Source organism: Nothobranchius furzeri, chromosome 4 (assembly GCF_043380555.1).
Source record: "Nothobranchius furzeri strain GRZ-AD chromosome 4, NfurGRZ-RIMD1, whole genome shotgun sequence".
Lineage (NCBI taxonomy): Eukaryota > Metazoa > Chordata > Actinopteri > Cyprinodontiformes > Nothobranchiidae > Nothobranchius > Nothobranchius furzeri.
The window spans coordinates 13,750,601-13,769,746 of record NC_091744.1 but is presented as its reverse complement, the minus strand read 5'-3'; positions in this window follow the sequence as shown (position 1 = coordinate 13,769,746).

The window sequence follows — 19,146 nt, the reverse complement described above, 5'->3', positions numbered from 1 at the left end:
TGAGCATATATTGATGACCCCAGCATCGACTACATTGCTTTCTCCAACTGGTATCAAGTAGTTCTAAAATCCAGCTCTGGCATTTGTGAGTTCAAGACACTTGAGTTTGATTGGTTGAATTTGCACTATAATGGATTTATAAAGGATTTCCTGGGCTTAGGACAACGAGCTAGGGGGCTAGAGTAGTGCCAGGTCATGGACACCCAGCGATTCACAACATCCCAACCTTCTGGGCATGCTTAGTTTATCCACCAGTTCCTCTCTGCAGCTCTATTTAAAAGCCAGTTGGGATGTTCCAAAGGTATTTATTAGTAATGGTGGTGAAAGTGGGGGTGGGGGTGGTTGGTGGGTTCGGGACCTCCCACACTCAGGTTCAACCACAGAGCCATTGCTTTTCAATTTCACCCCACTCGACATCCTCCTTTCTTCCATAAGTCTTCCTGTGGAAAAGTCTTTTCTAACCAGAGGCACCTTTTCTTTTCGTTCTTTTTCTCTTCTTTTTTTAACAGTTCTTTCTGGTGAAGACAACACAGAAAGCTAAAAAGCTCACACATAGGGAACACATTTACCCAGGCAAAGAGCCAGTGAATTTCACTCCCATGGACCTGCTCGGGGAAAACACTGAAGGGCACATTTTATGTGTAAATATTGAGAATTAGATGTGGCATGTACTCCCTACTTTTTTCTCCTTTCTGTATCTCACATACCTCACCCCCTTCACTCAAACCAGTCTTGACTGTTTTGACCATGATGGCCATCATGACCAAGACAGAAGTAAAATCAAAGCATTTGGCCTCATTTGATTTTGATTTGTATTGCATCAGCATCCCAAACTCACTTCTTTTGCCTTTTGTTCACAAAGGTTAGCCAGCGTTACCTCACTGCTCAGATATTTATTGTTTGGCCAAGGGGAGAGTGTGTTCAACTGTGAAACCAACATGTGTTCTGTATAAATTTGTGTATTCATGTTTGTGAAAGTGTCCATCGACTTGTCAGTTGGTGACTGAAGCCCTAAAGATTTATTTTGATTTGTGCATTTGAAAAAGTGTTGATGCCTCTTGGACCATGACCAGCTCATCTCTGAGGCCATTATGTCTGTATTTTTGGGTTGTAACACTTTTTACTGTGTTCAAACATGAACGCAATCATTTAATTCAGCTGCTTTATTCTTCTTCCTGGGATAAATTTACTTTAGTGGCTGAGTTAGCTTAGCTATCAGTGCTCCTCACTATTCAATAAACAGGATCCAAACAGTATATATAGTTATGCTTATCAAACCTTAAGTATTACAGGAAAGGTCCTGCCTGCAGTTAACCAAAACTGTTTAGTGTACATGACTCTATTATAACATTCAAATCTGAACTCTGCAAACCAGAGCTGTGGACTCGAGTCTCATGACGGACTCGAGTCATTATTTTAATGACTTCTGACTTGAATTGATAAAATCTATAAAGACTTACAACTTGACTTGGACTTGAACACCAATTACTTGTGGCTTGGATAGACTTGCATCTGTTGACTTGATGATGACTTGAGCATATTTGATGTTTTAGCACAAAAGTGGCCCGACATGGACAAGAATCATAAACCATTCTTCGTTCTGGGTTTGATTTTTGTACGGCTAAATGCAGCAGCACTTTGTTTATGATCTATTTAAGTTGCACTTTCTGCTTGTTTGAGCAAATAAATTAAGCTTTAAGAAGCTTTATTTCTGGAAATTATTTAGTATCATTGTCATTAAATTGAAGTTTGGCAGATGACTTGATTATGACTTGAAAATGAAGTTAAGGACTTGGACTTGCCTTGGACCTCCAGATCACTGACTTTGGACTCGACTTGGATGTGGATGTCTTTGACTTGGACTTGACTCGAGCCTTGACTGGAAAGACGTGACTTACTTGTGACTTGCAAAGCACTGACTTGGTCACACCTCTGCTGCAAACCATTAAAAACCAGCTGAAAGAGGCTTTTTGATGGTCTGAATGTCTAAGAAATATGCAATGTTTTTCAGCTGTTGATCTTTGATTTAATGCAGTTTGGATTTAATGTAATTTAATGTATTTGTGCTTTATGTAAAGTCAGTTCAATGGAGAAGAACATGTCTAAAGATTGGGTATTATTCAGCACCTGACAAATGCGTAAAGCTGTCAAATGTAAGCCTGGCAAGTGATCCTATACATGTGGATATATAGTCTGGCCACAACCCATAGACAGAACTCTTGGAGTGGGATCTATGGTGGCTACTTAATAATTCGATTTTCTAACGGACACACAAACAAGGATAAAGGTCCCTCCTCAAGTGGAAGAGTTTGATTGTCTCGGGGTCTTGTTTACAAGTGAGGGAAAGCTGGAGCGGGAGATCGATAGGCAGATTGGTGCAGCATCTGTCGTGATGCGGGTGTTGTACTGGTCTTTTGTTGTGAAGAGAAAGCTGAGCCAGAAGGCAAAGCTCTCGATTTATAGATCGATCTACATTCCTACTCTTACCTATGGTCGTGAGCTTTGGGTAGTGACCGAAAGAATGAGATTGGACGTACAAGCGGCCAAAATACGTTTTCTTCGCAGGGTGTCTGGGCTTTCCCTTAGAGATAGGGTGAGAAGCTCGATCATCTGGGAGGGGCTTGGAGTAGACCTGCTGCTCCTCCACACAGAGAAGAGCCAGTTGAGGTGGCTCAGGCATCTGGTTAAGATGCCTCCCTGGTGAGGTTTTCTGGGCACATCCAACTGGGCGGCAGCCTAAAGGAAAACCCAGGACACGATGTATTGTTTCTGGCCTGGGAACACCTCAGGATTCCCCTGGAGAAGCTGGCCCAAGTGGGGCCTCTCTGCTTAGACTGCTGCTCCCACGACCCGACCCTGGATAAGCGGAGGACAATAGATTGATTGATGTATGAATGGATGGACATATTGAGAAAATCTTGCTGTAATTTGTGGCTGATGAGCTTATTGAATTATTATTTTCAGTCCAAATTCTAAATGTATTAACAAACGTTCACTTTTAGACCAAAATCAGCCCAATTTCAGATGGGACTTTAATCCAAAAATGTTCTGTGCGTAGTTTCATGTTGTAAAGTTTTGTTTTACTCTTGAACAGAACCTCATGGCTAAGGAGCCTTATCATGTTTAAACTTGTCCAGCTGCAGCTGTAATCTGAGTGAATATGTCTTTTTTAACAGCAGTTTACAGTAGCATTAATGTGATTTCAGTCTCAGCTGATTTTTTTCTTTTCTTCCTCCTTGGTGGTGATGGTGGCATTCGTGGGTTTACGGAGTGGGTGTTTGCTCCCTTTAAAAAGTCTCTCCACATGGCCTCCTGCCTCCTTTGTCTTTTTATAGCCTCCTTCTCTGCTCTCTCCCTGAATGTAACGTAAGCCAAAACACTTCTCAGTTCTTTCGCCAGAGCGTGTTACCCAGGGAAAACTGTTATTCCTCCCCTACTTTTCTACACACACCTTCTCCCGTCTCCCATCTCACCCTGGACTGGACACAGATTTTGTTTTTAGAGCATGGAGTAATATGTGAGTCATGGCACTGTGCTGGAAACTCAAGTCATACGCTTTAAAGCCATGACAGGTTTGACCTTATGTGTTGCAGAATGATCGTAGTTAGATTTCTGTCATATTCATTTCATCGTATTCATTTAGCTGTGGAAAGAATGCACATCATCTCTCTTGCTATGAAATCATCTTGACAACTGTCCTGATTTTGGGACCAGTATGCACGGTGTGGCACCAAACATCTAAGAAGCTAAATTTTGTCCTGACAGCTCAGTGTGACTCTTTGATGTACTGTAAAGCTTTTCTCCTGCTCATCAATAACGTGTTCTTACTGGTTTTATCCCATCCAGTCAGACTGGTCAGTTTTAATTAATGGACAGCTCCTGGGGCAGCTCAGTGGAAGCATTCTTGGATTTATTTAGTGAATTGTAGATTTTCATGGCACATATTTATCACATTGCCTAAAGAATCCCTGTGCAGTTATTATTCATTTATTTATTTGCCAATAAACCAGACCTTCTAACCCTTTAAAGGAATATTACACCCAAAAGTGAAATTTTGTCTGTTAACATATTTCCCAGAATTAGATTATAAATGACCCGCACTTGTATAGCGCCGCTCAGAGGAAGGACTCCAAAGTGCTTTGCACTACAGCGTATCATTCATCCATTCACACACACATTCACACGCCGGTGGGGATGAGCTACAATGTAGCCACAGCTGCCCTGACAGAGGCGAGGCTGCCGAGCACAGGCGCCACCAGACCCTCCGACCACCAGCAGGCAAGGTGGGTTAAGTGTCTTGCCCAAGGAGACAACAGCAGAATTCTCTGTCCGGAGCCGGGATCGAACCTGCATCCGTTCGATTACTGGACAACCCGCTCAATCTGTTGAGCTACTGCTGCCCGATAAGAGGGGAAAAACCTTTTTTAACCAGTCCAGTCATCCTCCTAACCCAGCAGTGCTCCTTTAGCTTTAGCTTAGCATAAAACATAGGAAGTGAATGGGATCAACTAGCATTGTGGAAAAAGTCCTTAAAATCATTCAATAGTGATACTAATTCTGCCTGGTGACATAGTCACATCGACTGCATGTGAAAATAAAAAACATGAAGGAATTACGGGCGACATTTTAGACTTGGGACTACTTTATGAAAATGGTGCAAGGATATGGGGTGACATGACAACCCTAAACGCTGTTACATTTTCTTGAATTATAAACATAACTTAGGCCCTGTCCACACGTAGCCGGGGATCTGCCAAAACGTAGATATTTTTCTACGTTTTGGCCTGTCATCCACACGAAAACGGAGTTTTTTCACACGAAAACGGATCTTTTTAAAAACTCCGGCCAAAGTGAAGATCTGCGTTTTCTCCGTTTTGGGTGTCTGCGTGTGGACAGACAAAACCGGAGTTTTAAGTAGTGATGTTACCTGTGACACGATTCGAAGCTTGTATCACCAAAACGAACCACCGCAGAGCAAAGCACTGTGTCAGAGCTTGATTTGTTTACTGAAAGTCACCTGACCAATGAGCAACGATGCTTCATTCACCCTTCCACCCACGTGACCGCTTCACACATTGTTTCAAACATTTAAAGCAACGCAAACCGAGAGGCGCAGGTTATGGCAAGCCAAATGAGCATTTATTCTGATATCAGGATATCAGCCAGAATTGTCATGAACATGTAAGCCATTTCTGTCCACTAGTTAACTAGTTAGCCATGTTTGTGTCAACTAGTTAAATAGTGACAGCCTAAATGTCAACTAGTTAACTAGTAAGGCCTAAATTCTCTCTAGTTAACTAGTTAAAATGTTTCATATCTTACTAGTTAACTAGTATTGCTCAGTGTGTTCACTAGTTAACTAGTGTGCATTTATGTCTACCACAAGTTGACTAGTGTGCACATTTTGACCCTCACTAGTTAACTAGTGAGACAAATACATTCAAGTAGCTCACTGGTATGCATTTCTGCTTTTACTAGTTAACTAGTGAGCAGTTTTTGTGTCAACTAGTTAACTACTGAAGCCTAAATGTGTTCACTAGTTAACTAGTGCGCATTTCTGCTGTCACTAGTTAACTAGTGGGCACATTTTCACCCTCGATATTTAACTAGTTGACACAAACATGGCTAACTAGTTAACTAGTGGACAGAAATGGCTTACATGTTCATGACAATTCTGGCTGATATCCTGATATCAGAATAAAATGCTTATTTGGCTTGCCATAGATGCCATACAGGTTTGTATGACCTGAGATTGACGGTTCAGGATTCAGTATTCAGTGATAAAACACCGAGTCGCAAAAATGGATCCTGTAGCAAAAAGAGGGCGTTCTGAGATGTGGGAATGTTTCAATTTAATCTCTCCAAATAAGGTTTGAAAATGTATTTGGTCTAGTCTAGTAAATTACCTTTATAGTAGTAATACTTGGTGCATATTGTAGGGCTATATCTTTTAGACCGTCTGTCATTTTCATTTAATTAAATTAAAATCTAGTTTGGTATGATTTTTCTTCTTTTATTGGTAATTAATATAATAGTTGATGAGCTTTTCAGTTTGGTTGTACATGTAATGGAATTTAGTATGTCCTATCCTTATGTGAATTTTCTAATCTTCATTTTGTTACTCTATTTCTAAAAAAGATACATAAATTGAGCTAATTATTCCTGCCTAATAATCCAATAGAAATGTGAAAAGTAAAATATTTGAATATGTAGAGAATGTTAATATGTGTAAATTAGATATTTCATCACGTATCCCATAAAAATAAACATTGTTTCATTTCAAGTATTCACACCAAGAAAAGCAATTTTAGTATATTTAATGTAATGTTCAAATTCAAGATACTATTATATGATCCTGAGGAAGCTTTTTAATGCTTTATTTGTCCATAAAGTTCAATACACCATTCATTTTCAGTAGAATTGGCTGACAATACAATGAAATACAAACATTAACCAGCAGATGTCCTCCCAGAGTTTTGAAGCACCGAACCTTGAACCTTTTTTCAATACAATTGGATTGTAAAGCTTTGTTGGTTCAAAAGGCTTCACATCATCATCACTAGTTTTAAGGTCCGCAACGTCACTTTCCACGACAAAAAATGCTGACATCACGTGTGCGACCTGTGTTTACACTAGCCGACAGCATGGATGCCCTCAGAGCTGCACTCGCTTTATCAATTGTCCAAGCGCTTTTTGCTTGTTTGTTTTTGCAAGCGGAATTACTGCTCCTTGCGGAAGACCACAGACGAAGGACGAGGTTAAGAACGGGGGAAGTACTGCCGCCTACAGGTCTGGCATGTCCTTAACAACATATTTATCCGGGTACGTGTGGACAGAGTTTTTTTTTTTAAACAAGGTGGTGTGGATGCAAGTTTTTGGATGGGCGGATATTCGTTATTAAAAATAACCGGCTACGTGTGGACTAGGCCTCAGTCAGACCACTATAGATAATCTCTGTGCAGCTCACGCCTCTGTTATTTTTCTTCATCTAAACTTATGTGTTTACAGAAGTAGGTGTCCTTGCGCTTGTTGGCAGAACCGTACAACTGTGTTTTGTCATAAAGTAGTCCCAAGTCAAAAATGTCACCTGTAATTCCTCCGTGCTAGTTTTTATTTTCATGAGGTCAGCATGGTTGTTACGTCCCCGACAGGTGTTGTAAAAATGTGAAGGATGGGGGGGGGTAACATAAGAACTGGCGGAGGAGTTTAAAATGTTTATTTGTAACAAAAAGGTATTTAAAACACAAGCAAACAGATCTCCCTAAAAAGGTTAACACTACACAGCCAAATTATCAACTATAAAACACCTGGTTGAAACTTATATTAAAAGTTTAACCGAGCAGAAGGTGTTTTAAAATCCCAAAGTTGATAAAAAGTCCCAAACCATTTACTGATTAAAACACCTGGTAAAAGCTTATTTTAAAAGCTTTACCACACGAAGGTGTTTAAAAACCAAAGTCAGTAAAATTGCACCAAATACAGATAACCTTTAAAAAACTTATCACCAAAAGTTAAAAACTACCACGGTTTAAAACTCCCACGAATGCAACCAAAAAGGGGTTAAACCCAAACAAAACCCAGGAGGACAGCAGAACCCCTGCACTGCTGCCTCCCAGACTGCTGAAGGCACAGCCCTTTTATGCAGGTGTTTGCTCATCATGAAGATTTAGCTCAGCTGTGCTCCTCAGCAGCCCGGGAGAGAGGAGGAGGAGCGGTGTCAGGCTCATTCACCAGAGCCGGATGATCCTGGCTCCTGCTCTTCACTGGCCAGACTGGCAACCGTAACAATGGTTATTTAGGTCACCAAGCAGAATTAGTATCACAACTAAATGATTTTAAGGACTTTTTTTCTTCTTTAAGCTGTTTGGTCCCACTCACTTACTATGTTTTATGCTAAACTAAAGCTAAAAGAGTGCTGCTGGGTCAGGAGAATGACAGGGTTGATTACAAATTGTTCTTTTCCCACTAATCTAACTCAGGCAAAAACATTATCAGACAAATTTTCACTTTTGGGTGGAATATTTCTTGAAAGTAGCTTAGATGTACACTTTAGTTCTTTTATTTTTTATTTATTTATCTTGGGCTGCTTTTTAACCTTTATTCTGTCCAGCTTTGTAGCTTATCAGAGACAGCAATGGACAAAACATCTGTGCAAGTCTGGTGAAAATCAGTTTTCCTCAGAAAGAAGGACAAGAATGATGATTTGTAGTCACGTGTGGTTGGAAGGGTCCATGTATTTTTGCTGCTGATGCACACTCGTGGAATGATTCGCCTGCAGCCTAATGCTTGAGCCAGCCTTACGTAGAGCACCAGCTTGAGTTATTCTCTGGTTCTGTCAGTTATTGGAATTCAGCAGACACATGAAAAAGATTTGTTTTTTAGGACATTTTTTTAAGCTCCAGCACCACACAATTTTTGGGGAGTAGTTCAAACATCGCTCAACTGACTCAAGGGGTGAGCACTGCCCAATTTTGAACCAAAACATTTATTTTTTTTAAGTTGCAAATCAGTTCATTGTAGCAGGATAAATGATCAGACTTTTCATTTAATGCAGACTAAGTATAAAACATTTATCAGTTTAATTTTTTTTACAAAGAAAATTACTTTCACTGGCTGTGCAAGCATTTTAAAATGCTTCCCGTCAAACCCTCGTTATCCATGCGTCTACAGTTTAGATAACTTATTGCCCCTCGCTGGAAGCTTTGCACATCTGGCTCATTCCTAACCAGCTCTGGCCTTCATCTTGTCTCTGTCCCACCCTGCAGCCCCGGTGTGGCTTCAGACACACAGGCGAGCCACTGCATTGACATGGTCGTTTGTCTTCTGACTGCTATGGCATATGGAGAGGGCTGGCACTGCACAGATGTCCACTAAGTGCTGATGAAGGAGGTGAGCAGTGCGATGGGCTGGGGCTGTGCCGGTGCTGCTGGAGCCTGGTACGACTCGGCCCTGCTGGTTTTATTAACTTTACTGTACTGAGAAGGGAGGCCGTCGAGCCACTCAATAAGGAATGTGTTTCCAGATACATAGAAAAGTCAGTGAGAGAGTGCTTATTTGCGCTCTTTCTACTTTGTGTGTGTGTGTGTGTGTGTGTGTGTGTGTGTGTGTGTGTGTGTGTGTGTGTGTGTGTGTGTGTGTGTGTGTGTGTGTGTGTGTGCGTGCAAAGCCAGAGGGTGCAGTGGTGTAGATGGGTGCTGTCTAGCTGAGCTGTAGTCTACTGTGGAAAAGAAGGGTGTGGATTAAACCTGTTGGTAAAGGAGAGAGGAGCCTGAAAAGAATAATTTGCAGCTTAAGGCAACAGCTTCAAAGTCATGAATCCTCCTGGGTGAGCCAACCAAGCTCTGAACCTGTCAATGGTAACTTACTCCTTGGATAGTACGCCAAAGACTTCAATAATGACATCAGCCAGGCATGGGGGTAGAGGCGGGGTGGGGTGAGGGAAGGAGGGCTGAGAGACTGGACAGTTTTCAGGGGGTGCAAGTGCAGCCCTTCACAGCACTTTGAAGTCCCGCTTGACGAGAGCTTTGCAGCTGCCTGATACTGGCCACGCTGATCGGGCGAAGAAGCCACCAGGGTGGCTTATCAGATTTATTGGGGCTTAGCAGCTGACGTTCAGAGTGTCTATGTGTGATGAAGTGAGTGTCTCTGTGTGTGGAGGAGGAACTGGGTAAAAAGGGAAAGGGTCATCCTTGTAACAATCCACTCGTCCCAGTTAATTTAGACAGCACCCTGGGGTCTGACAGTGAAGAGGTAAGACTCTGCACAAACTCTCGCAGGAACCCAGCAAATCACTTATGAAGCATCTCATCCACTAGTTTCTCTTCTAATAATGCTGTAGAGTTCACAGTCATGAAGTTAAATCATAGTCAGCACAAGTGTGTTAATGTGTCTCTATGTAAGTTGGTGTATTTTATCGTACGGGCAGCATGATCAAACTCGTTACCGATGAAACCCACAATCTGTCTGCCTCCAACTGGAAACTTTCCTATGCACTAATAGGATGTGGTCGTTACCTTGTACCACGGTGCTCTTGGAGAGTTTACACCAAAATCGTGTCTCTGTTCGCCTTCTCAAGCTAAAGTTTCAGCTTCAAAGTCCGCCTAATGAGTGGAAAACATTTTTGCCTGCATGACATTAAGGAGTGCCATTTGTGTGTGTGTGTGTGTGTGTGTGTGTGTGTGTGTGTGTGTGTGTTGTTACTGCGTTGTATTTCTCAAGCCGTGCCTTTCAAAATGTTAGCAACTCATTTTCACCTCCAGCACAAACAAACACACAAGTATATTGCCCCTTTCAGCCCAAATCAAAGGCAGCATTTGTTAACAATAAAATGCTGGTTTGAAATAGCTCCAACGCACATTTTCTGTGCTCAACCACCAGCCAACATTTTTTTAATGCCACAGAAATCAAAAAGTAGAGAAACAGCTTGGAGAAAGAAGGGGATGTATAATGACTGTAAGAAAACCGACTGACAAACTAACCATCTTCAGTATTATTATTCAGCAATAAAAAGCTTTGTTCTTGCTTCAGCGATGTTCCTTGAGTTGTTTTTCCGATTTGATCCATGCTGTGTCGTTTCAAGAACTTGGCCTCTGTAGGAAAGCATATCAAATTTGGGACATGCTTCCAAGAGTCCGTAACAGATACGGAGAATCGATAAATGCATTACAAGTCTGTGACAGAACGGACCCCTCCTCCCCCCCCCCCCCCCCCCCACACACACACACACACAAACACACAGACACACACACACAAACACACAGACACACACACACAGACACACAGACACACACACACCACCCTATCACATCCCCCGCCTCTGGTCTCATGTCTAAAAGGGTGACAATGGATCTCACTCACGATCACGAGATCCAATCCAGGAAAGATCACATTATCTGTCGGGTGGCCTGAGTGACCATTAACCCTGCAGCGACATGTAGGCAGGACATCAAAGACATTTAATCACAACTTAAACAAATTCAGCCTCAGAAACACACGGAAGAAGTGTTTTGTTTCCATCACAAGTCGTTTTGACAGCAAATTTCTCGTCTCAACTGTGTTTTTGCACAGTCCTCTTCATTTGAGCCTTATCTAGCTCCCCCAGAATCAGCACCAATTCCATGTAGGGGTAAAAACCTAAGATCCCACCTCGACTCATTCCCAGGTGGCGGTTCTGAAAAACGGGAAGAAAGCGTGGAGCAGCTCAGAGACGTACGGAGAGACCATGAGGATAAAAAATGAGCAGTGGGGTTTGTTCAGGTTCAAGATGCGTTGTGTCTGTTGGCAGCTTGTTGGGCCAACACTGTTTAACGTTCTACCCCTAGTGTGTTTGTGAGCTTTTGATGGCTTTATGGCTCGGTGTGACTCTGCTGCCAATAGGTTCCAGATGCCTCCGGTGTGGGAACCGGGGAGCAGAGCAAGGGGGGAAGACAGCGAAGAAGCATAACCAGGTGTGACCCATTGCTGTCTGGGATATTCTCCATGGACACTCAGAAATATATGAGCATGCATGTGTGTTAAAGAAGGGGGAAAATGCATTCTTGATCCCACACTTGACAGATATACACAAAGCAAATATTAACAGCGGGCATCTTATTTCTTTAAATGTGCACCTCTGTTCGTGCAAGCAGTCCATGCACACGCCCTCTACCAAGGCACAGAGTTCAGGGATTGAGTCGCATTGTTCAGCACATTTGTTGTTGGCACCACTGAGGTCCAACATATGGCAGCACTCTGAGTCTTCAAGCGGGGTGTTGGGGCTCAGAACAGAACCTGCCAGCTCCACAGAGGCCTGCTATAAGGGAAAATTGTCAGCAGGAACATTTAAGGTCCCTAACCGCAAGCACTGATAAATGTCTGCATTTCTCTATGTAATTACCTTTTATCCGGTGTCCCTTTTCCAAGAGGCCAGGAAGGAAACAACAGAGCCTATAACAGCTACGCTTAAGTGGAAAAAAGAAGAAAAAACAGTAATGGTTTGAAAGCTGGCAAGCTGAGGTATAGTTCTACATTGCATAGTTTAAAAAAGCAGACAATTAGGAGTGTGTGGAGGTGGGAAGAGATGTATGAGTTCAGCCAATTCGGTTTTTATTTAAGAAAGAGCACCATTCACTTCAGCAAAAGGAATATTTGTACTGATATTACACAGTCATGATTTTGGGCCAGTTTAGACTACACAGACATTTGCACCTGTTGCGTGCACGCACACACACACACACACACACACACACACACACACACACACACACACACACACACACACACACACACACACACACACACATTTTATAAGAGAAGTTATTATTTTTTAGGAAGCTTTCATACAGGATATAAAAAAAGATTTAGTGTTGACTGGAAATTGAGTTTTTCAGGAACGTTGATCTGCAGCCTATCTTGAAAATGCACACCAGTGTGCTTAACAATAAACACAGCAATTTTCCTGTTTTTATAATTCAGTCTGTCGTTGTCTAGATCCTTCTGGTATTTGATGGTTAATAACTGTTTCTTTGTGTTTTGATGTGTAGTAAATGTGATATTTTCACCACTCAAAGGCAGTTTGGGGTTTAATTATTTTAGTTTAAATAATAGGACAGTAACTTTTATGAGAAGAAAACATAAATACGTTTTTAAAAAGCAAGTAGCATATAGGGACAAAAAAAGATTGACTTCACGCTCAGGATTTAACTTTCCAAATGTCTAGTTTTATCTTAAAGACCAAGTTCACCGAGAAACTGTTTTTACACGTTTTTATTTAAAATATGATCAGTCACTCTGAGTTTCAAATGCAGGATAAACAGAAAATAGTCTTCTACCTCTATTTTCTGCACTGTCCACCGATAAGAAATAGACAGGGAAACGTACTGATTAGAAAAGCCAGTCAGATCAATTTCACACAGAAAATTTGCATTCATTGACTCACCCATCTTGTTTTACAGTGGGGTAAAGCTGTTGATGATTTAGCATTCAGGAGAGCAGAGCATGTTGAAGCTAGTAGAAGCTAACCGTTAGCATTAGCAACCCCACAACACGTCACAACTCCTTCAAGCTTAATTGTGTTATTTGCAGTGATGAGAATAACGGCATTTAAAACAAAGTCTTTAATAATGAAAGGTAGATTTTTCAGTAACGAGTAATCTAAATAATTATCTTCTTTTGTCATAACGCCGTTTACGTTACTGACAAGAAAATGCGTGCCTTGCTATAATCCAGCAGTGTGGTGTCTTGAAGCCGCCATCAGCTGATCATGAACGTATGTTTACATCCAAATGCAAGAAGAATGCGGAAAATGGGAGGAATAGTTATGGCTGCAGACCTGGAAACCCGCAGATTTGCTGCTGCGAATCTGCAGCTGCACCCTTCTTGGCATGACAGCGGGACTTCCCGACGGTCCACTCACCTGTTCACTCAGACGTCAGTTCATTAATTCCTTGAATTCTATCTTCCTGGATCATCCAAACGGAACCTGTTCCTGATCTTGTTGTCCCGCTGTAACAATGATTTTATCAGTCTCAGATGCCATGTGTCACACCCTGTCCTGTCTCCCCGTTTTGGTTCAGCCTGGTGTCTCGTTAATTGCTCCCACCTGCCTCTCGTTTCCCAATCACCTTAGCTCCCTGCCCTTGCATATTTAAGCCCCTTCTGTTCTGTGTCTTGTGTCGGTCCATTGTTTCATTGTCCAGCGTGTGTTCTAATAAACCAAGATTAAGAGTTCTTACCTGTCTGCCTGTCTTCCTCCCCGCGTGTGGATCCTCGCTTCACCTCCGCTCACCTCGCCCACACACTGTGGCAGAATGGACCGACCTATTAAAGGATCCAGCGGGGAGATTCTTCCGTGGGAGTAGCTGCTCCGGTGGCTTACCCCGACCCACCAACCGGCTTCCCCAGTTCCAGCTCCACCTCGCCACAGACGGCTGTTCTCTCCACCCTTCCAGCGCCTGATGGAGGATCGTATCGAGAGGCTCACTCGGATCACTCCAGTTACGTGGGCGCCCGTCTGGCTGTGTGCTCCCCCGGGGTTGGTCCACGGCGCGGGGAGAGACGCTGGGCTCCACCGCAGTCCTGTGTTCCGGGACGGAGCTGTGAGCTCTCCGCTGCTCCTGCTCAGCGCAACAGCTTGGACACGCCCCCGGTCAGACCAGCAGTTCCGTCTCCGTCCCAATCGGCGCCTCCGTCATCTACAGGGGGAGGAGAGTTGGCCGCAGCCTAGCTGACCGAGCTTGTCAGTCTCCCGGCGGAGCTTGGGCGGTTCCGCCAGCTCATTAACTTCCAGGGATCCCGCCTGGACGCTCTATCCTCCTCATCTCACCCAGCGTAGCTCGCCGGTCTCCGGGCTGAGCTGTCCCAGCTCCATCGGACGCTCAGCCTCAAAGAGCTTCAGCTGGACGGTCTGTCCTCCCTCCTCTCACAGTTCCCAGCACCACCTGCTCCGTCGCAGCCTGCTCCAGCAGTGGTCCCAGTGGACGCTCCGCATCCAGTTCAAGCGGTGGTCCCGGAGGTCGCACCGCATCTGGTCCAGCCTGTCCAGGCAGCCCCTCCCGCAGCAGCTCTGCCACCGGCCCAGAAGCTGACGGTACCAGTCCGGAACCAGGCGGTCCCAGCCCAGAAGCATAAGGTTCGGGCCCAGAAGCAGATGGTTCCAGTTCCGGCCCAGAAGCAGACAGTTCTTGCCCAGAAGCATACGGTTCCAGTTCTGGTCCAGAGGCCGGCGGTCCAGGGGTCGACGGTCCAGAAGTCGAAGGACCAGAAGTCGACGCTCCCGGACCAGAAGCCGATGCCCCCGGACCAGAAGTCGACACCCCCGGACCAGAAGCAGACGGTTCCGGTCCAGAGGTCGACGGTCCACAAGTCGAAGGACCAGAAGTCGACGCTCCCGGACCAGAAGCAGACACCCCCGGTTCCGGTCCAGAGGCCGGCGGTCCAGAGCTCGGCGGTCCACAAGTTGAAGGACCAGAAGTCGACGCTCCCGGACCAGAAGTCGACACCCCCGGACCAGAAGTCGATGGTGGTCGACGCCCTGTCCTGTCCTGTGGTCGACACCTCCTCGTGTTCTGAAGTCGACGCCTCCTCGTGTTCTGAAGTCGATGCCTCACCCTGTCCAAGGGTCGACGCCTCTTCCCGTCCAAGGGTCGACGCCTCTTCCCGTCCAAGGGTCAACGCCTCTTCCCGTCCAAGGGTTGACGCCTCTTCCTGTCCAAGGGTCGACGCCTCATCTGAGGTCGACGCCTCATCTGAGGTCAACGCCTCATTCGAGGTCGACGCCTCATCCGAAGTCGACGCTCGTTCCACTCCAGAGGTCGACGCTCCCTCTGGTCCAACGTCTCGGCCGTCTCCGGTTCCAGTGGTGGTTCCGGAGGTCGCACCGTATCTGGTCCAGCCCTTCCAAGAGACTTTGTCCCCGGCCCAGCCTGCAGAGACTTTGTCCCCGGCCCAACCTGCAGAGACTTTGTCCCCGGCCCAACCTGCAGAGACTTTGTCCCCGGCCCAGCCTGCAGAGACTTTGTCCCCGGCCCAGCCTGCAGAGACTTTGTCCCCGGCCCAGCCTGCAGAGACTTTGTCCCCGGCCCAGCCTGCAGAGACTTTGTCCCCGGTCCAGCCTGCAGAGACTTTGTCCCCGGCCCAACCTGCAGAGACTTTGTCCCCGGCCCAACCTGCAGAGACTTTGTCCCCGGCCCAACCTGCAGAGACTTTGTCCCCGGCCCAGCCTGCAGAGACTTTGTCCCCGGCCCAGCCTGCAGAGACTTTGTCCCCGGCCCAGCCTGCAGAGACTTTGTCCCCGGCCCAGCCTGCAGAGACTTTGTCCCTGGCCCAGCCTGCAGAGACTTTGTCCCCGGCCCAGCCTGCAGAGCTCCTCTGCTGTAAACGCAGGCCCCCAAGAGCCCGTCGTCGCCGCCGCCTCCTCTGCCGCAGACGCAGGCCCCCAAGAGCCCGTCGTCACCGCCGCCTCCTCTGCCGCAGACGCAGGCCCCCAAGAGCCCGTCGTCACCGCCGCCTCCTCTGCCGCAGACGCAGGCCCCCAAGAGCCCGTCATCGCCGCCTCCTCTGCCGCAGATGCAGGCCCGCAAGAACACGTCGCCTCCTCCTCTGCCGCAGACGCAGGCCTCCAAGGGCCCGTCGCCTCCTCCTCTGCCCCAGGCGCAGGCCCCCGTACTCCGTTGGTCCCTCGGTTCCTCTTGGCCCTCCCTCTGGGTCCCCCTCCTCCTGCCCTGCTCCTTGTTCCTGTGGGTGTCTGGGATCCACCCTTTTTTTGGGGGGGGGGGGCACTGTCACACCCTGTCCTGTCTCCCCGTTTTGGTTCAGCCTGGTGTCTCGTTAATTGCTCCCACCTGCCTCTCGTTTCCCAATCACCTTAGCTCCCTGCCCTCGTGTATTTAAGCCCCTTCTGTTCTGTGTCTTGTGTCGGTCCATTGTTTCATTGTCCAGCGTGTGTTCTAATAAACCAAGATTAAGAGTTCTTACCTGTCTGCCTGTCTTCCTCCCCGTGTGTGGATCCTCGCCTCACCTCTGCTCACCTCGCCCACATGCCGTGACACCATGGGCGCTCAGGTGTTATTTGTGTGTCTTTACCACCCAGCTCCAGCTCTTCTGTGTTTGGGTCTGATCCAAGTTAGTAAATTTAAGTCGTCCATCAGATTTGTGCCTGTTATAGTGTCATTTCTGAGGATAATTTTATTTATATATATGCTGTTATAGATCATGAGTAATAGAAATGCTAATAAAACACTAGAACGAACTGTGAAACTAGAACAAATTGAAAACTGTGCAAAATGACTTAATTAAGTTATTTAACTACACCAATAGACAATTTAAAGGATTAGGAACTCTTTGCAGGTGTTTTCTATTTATTATTATAAATTTTAGTTGATTGGTGTCTTGTTAAATATCACATCATGACGTTTGAATAGTATAGATTAGTGTAATGTTTCCTGGTTGTACTTCTTCCTGTTAAGAGCCCATTAGTTTCAATTATTCGGTTTAATAATAAACAATTGGACGTAAATTTTATGATTCCAGTCTATTAGACATTTATATTTTACTATTGTAGTAATTAAATAAGTAAGTTTAATTAAGAGAGGATTCACGTTTTCTTGCATATTATTATTAAAAGGTAACAAAATAGTTATTTTTCTTGGTGAATATTTACTTTAATAATCTTGTAACTCAGTAACTAACTGAGTTACTTTTTTTGAAAAAGTAGTGAGTAACTATAACTAATTACGTTTTGAAAGTAATGCTCCTAACACTGGTTATTTATAGAGGCAAATCATCAACATTGCAAAGCAAACTTTCAGTGGTAGAGTCAATTTGCTCTTAGCCAATAAGAGGCAAGATGTTCAAATGTCAGGAAATAAGACTTCCAATCCTGCTGTCTTCTGCTCCCTACTCCTCTGGCTAGCTTCTACTTCCTGAAACAAGAGCATCAGAGCTTCCCCCTCCACAAAGAATGACTGACATGGCATTCATTTATACTAGTGACTACTGCAAATATATTGAAACAACAAGTGAGCTTGGTCTTTAAAGCACATAAAGGACGGTTTGGTTCTCCGACAAAGAATTTCCGAGCAGCACGGGATGAGGGTTGCTATTGGCAACCATCCAGTGGGCTTGTTCAGCAAGTTTCCCAATGAACCGGCTCGTTTGTGACCAGCGCATCACTGGTGGGTAAAGCACCCAAACATGTGGCAAAATACACAATATTTACTTTTTGCCACTCTCTTTTGTTTGGAATTGTTTTTTGGAACGGATACTTGCACTTTCCATCAGAAACACCGAAGAAAAAACACACCCTGAGTGTGTTTACCACTCAAAGCTATAACTGACCAAACATACATTTCCTAGGTTCATAAATCTGAATAGCAGATCAAAATAAGGTTCAAATAATTTATTTGCCCTGATTACTCACCCTATCATTCATAAAAGATGTGCAAGTACGTTATGACAAGTGTTCATGGTCATGGTTGCATCAAGCACGTAACACACAACATTTAATTGATGTTTTTAAATTAAATAGCATTAAAGTAAAGCAGGGCTGCTTGATGGTGGAGTTGGTTGCACAGTTGTATCACAGCAAAAAGGTCTGGGGTTCAAATCCTGTTTGCAACCTTTCAAGGGGTTTGTATGGTCTCTCATGCATGGGTGGGCTTTCTTGCTCCTGGCTTCCTCCCACGAGCCTAAATAACCCCTTTTCAGGTTAATTGGAAACTAAATTGTCCTTAGTTGTTGGTGGAAGTAAAATTTGTTGTGAGCCTTTGGATGAACCAACGACCTATAACTGGCACCCGCCTCTCGCCCAGTAGCTGTCGGACATGGGCACCAGCTCCATGCGACCCTACTGTACTGAGTACATCTACAGACAATACATTCAGCACAACACTTAGAGGAGACCAGTTTGTGGGTTATTAAAATGAAATCTAAAAATATGTTCCCTATTTAATGCTTTCCAAAGGAATTACCTTTAGATTTGAAGGGTTAATGCCCTCAAACAGCTGCTACCACTGTAGATAATTTATCTTTTCTTCTACCCGTTGTCCATCAAATAAATGCACTGCCATCCTTCCTGTGAGCGATTTAGGGGGTCGAGGGCTGGTTAATGTGTTCACTCAGGCCACCAGCACGCTTCTCTGTTTAGATTATTTCCACGCAGACAGGTGACTCTCCTGTGTCACTGATAAGAGCGCAGTACGGCAGTGGCAAGAGGGTCAATCCACACGGGGAATAAAAAGTCTAGAAAACGGCAAAAAAAAAATCTTCATACCCAGGAAAAAAAAACTATCGACTTTACCCCCAAACTTCTTCACCGTGGCACAAGGCTATTACACTGATAGAAATTCTTCTCCTTCCTCAACAGTCTGGCCCTGAGCACACGAGGGGCTAGAGCCTTAGCCACATCTCCAGCTAATTTACAAAGATCCTGAATTATTCTCTTATCTCGGGCTTTAAAGGTTGTAAGGTTGATTAACAAGGTCCTGTCCTGTTTATCAGTTTGGGGCTGGGTGTGGAAAATAGCCTACGATAAGTGCACAGACCATTAAACATTCTATTTCCCCTAATATTTGTTGGCAACCATCTGCTTAACTGATCTCCCTTCACTTTAATTAAAAGGGATTCCCATCTTGTTGGGGTCATTATGTGCTGGCGGACGCCAGGAGAAGG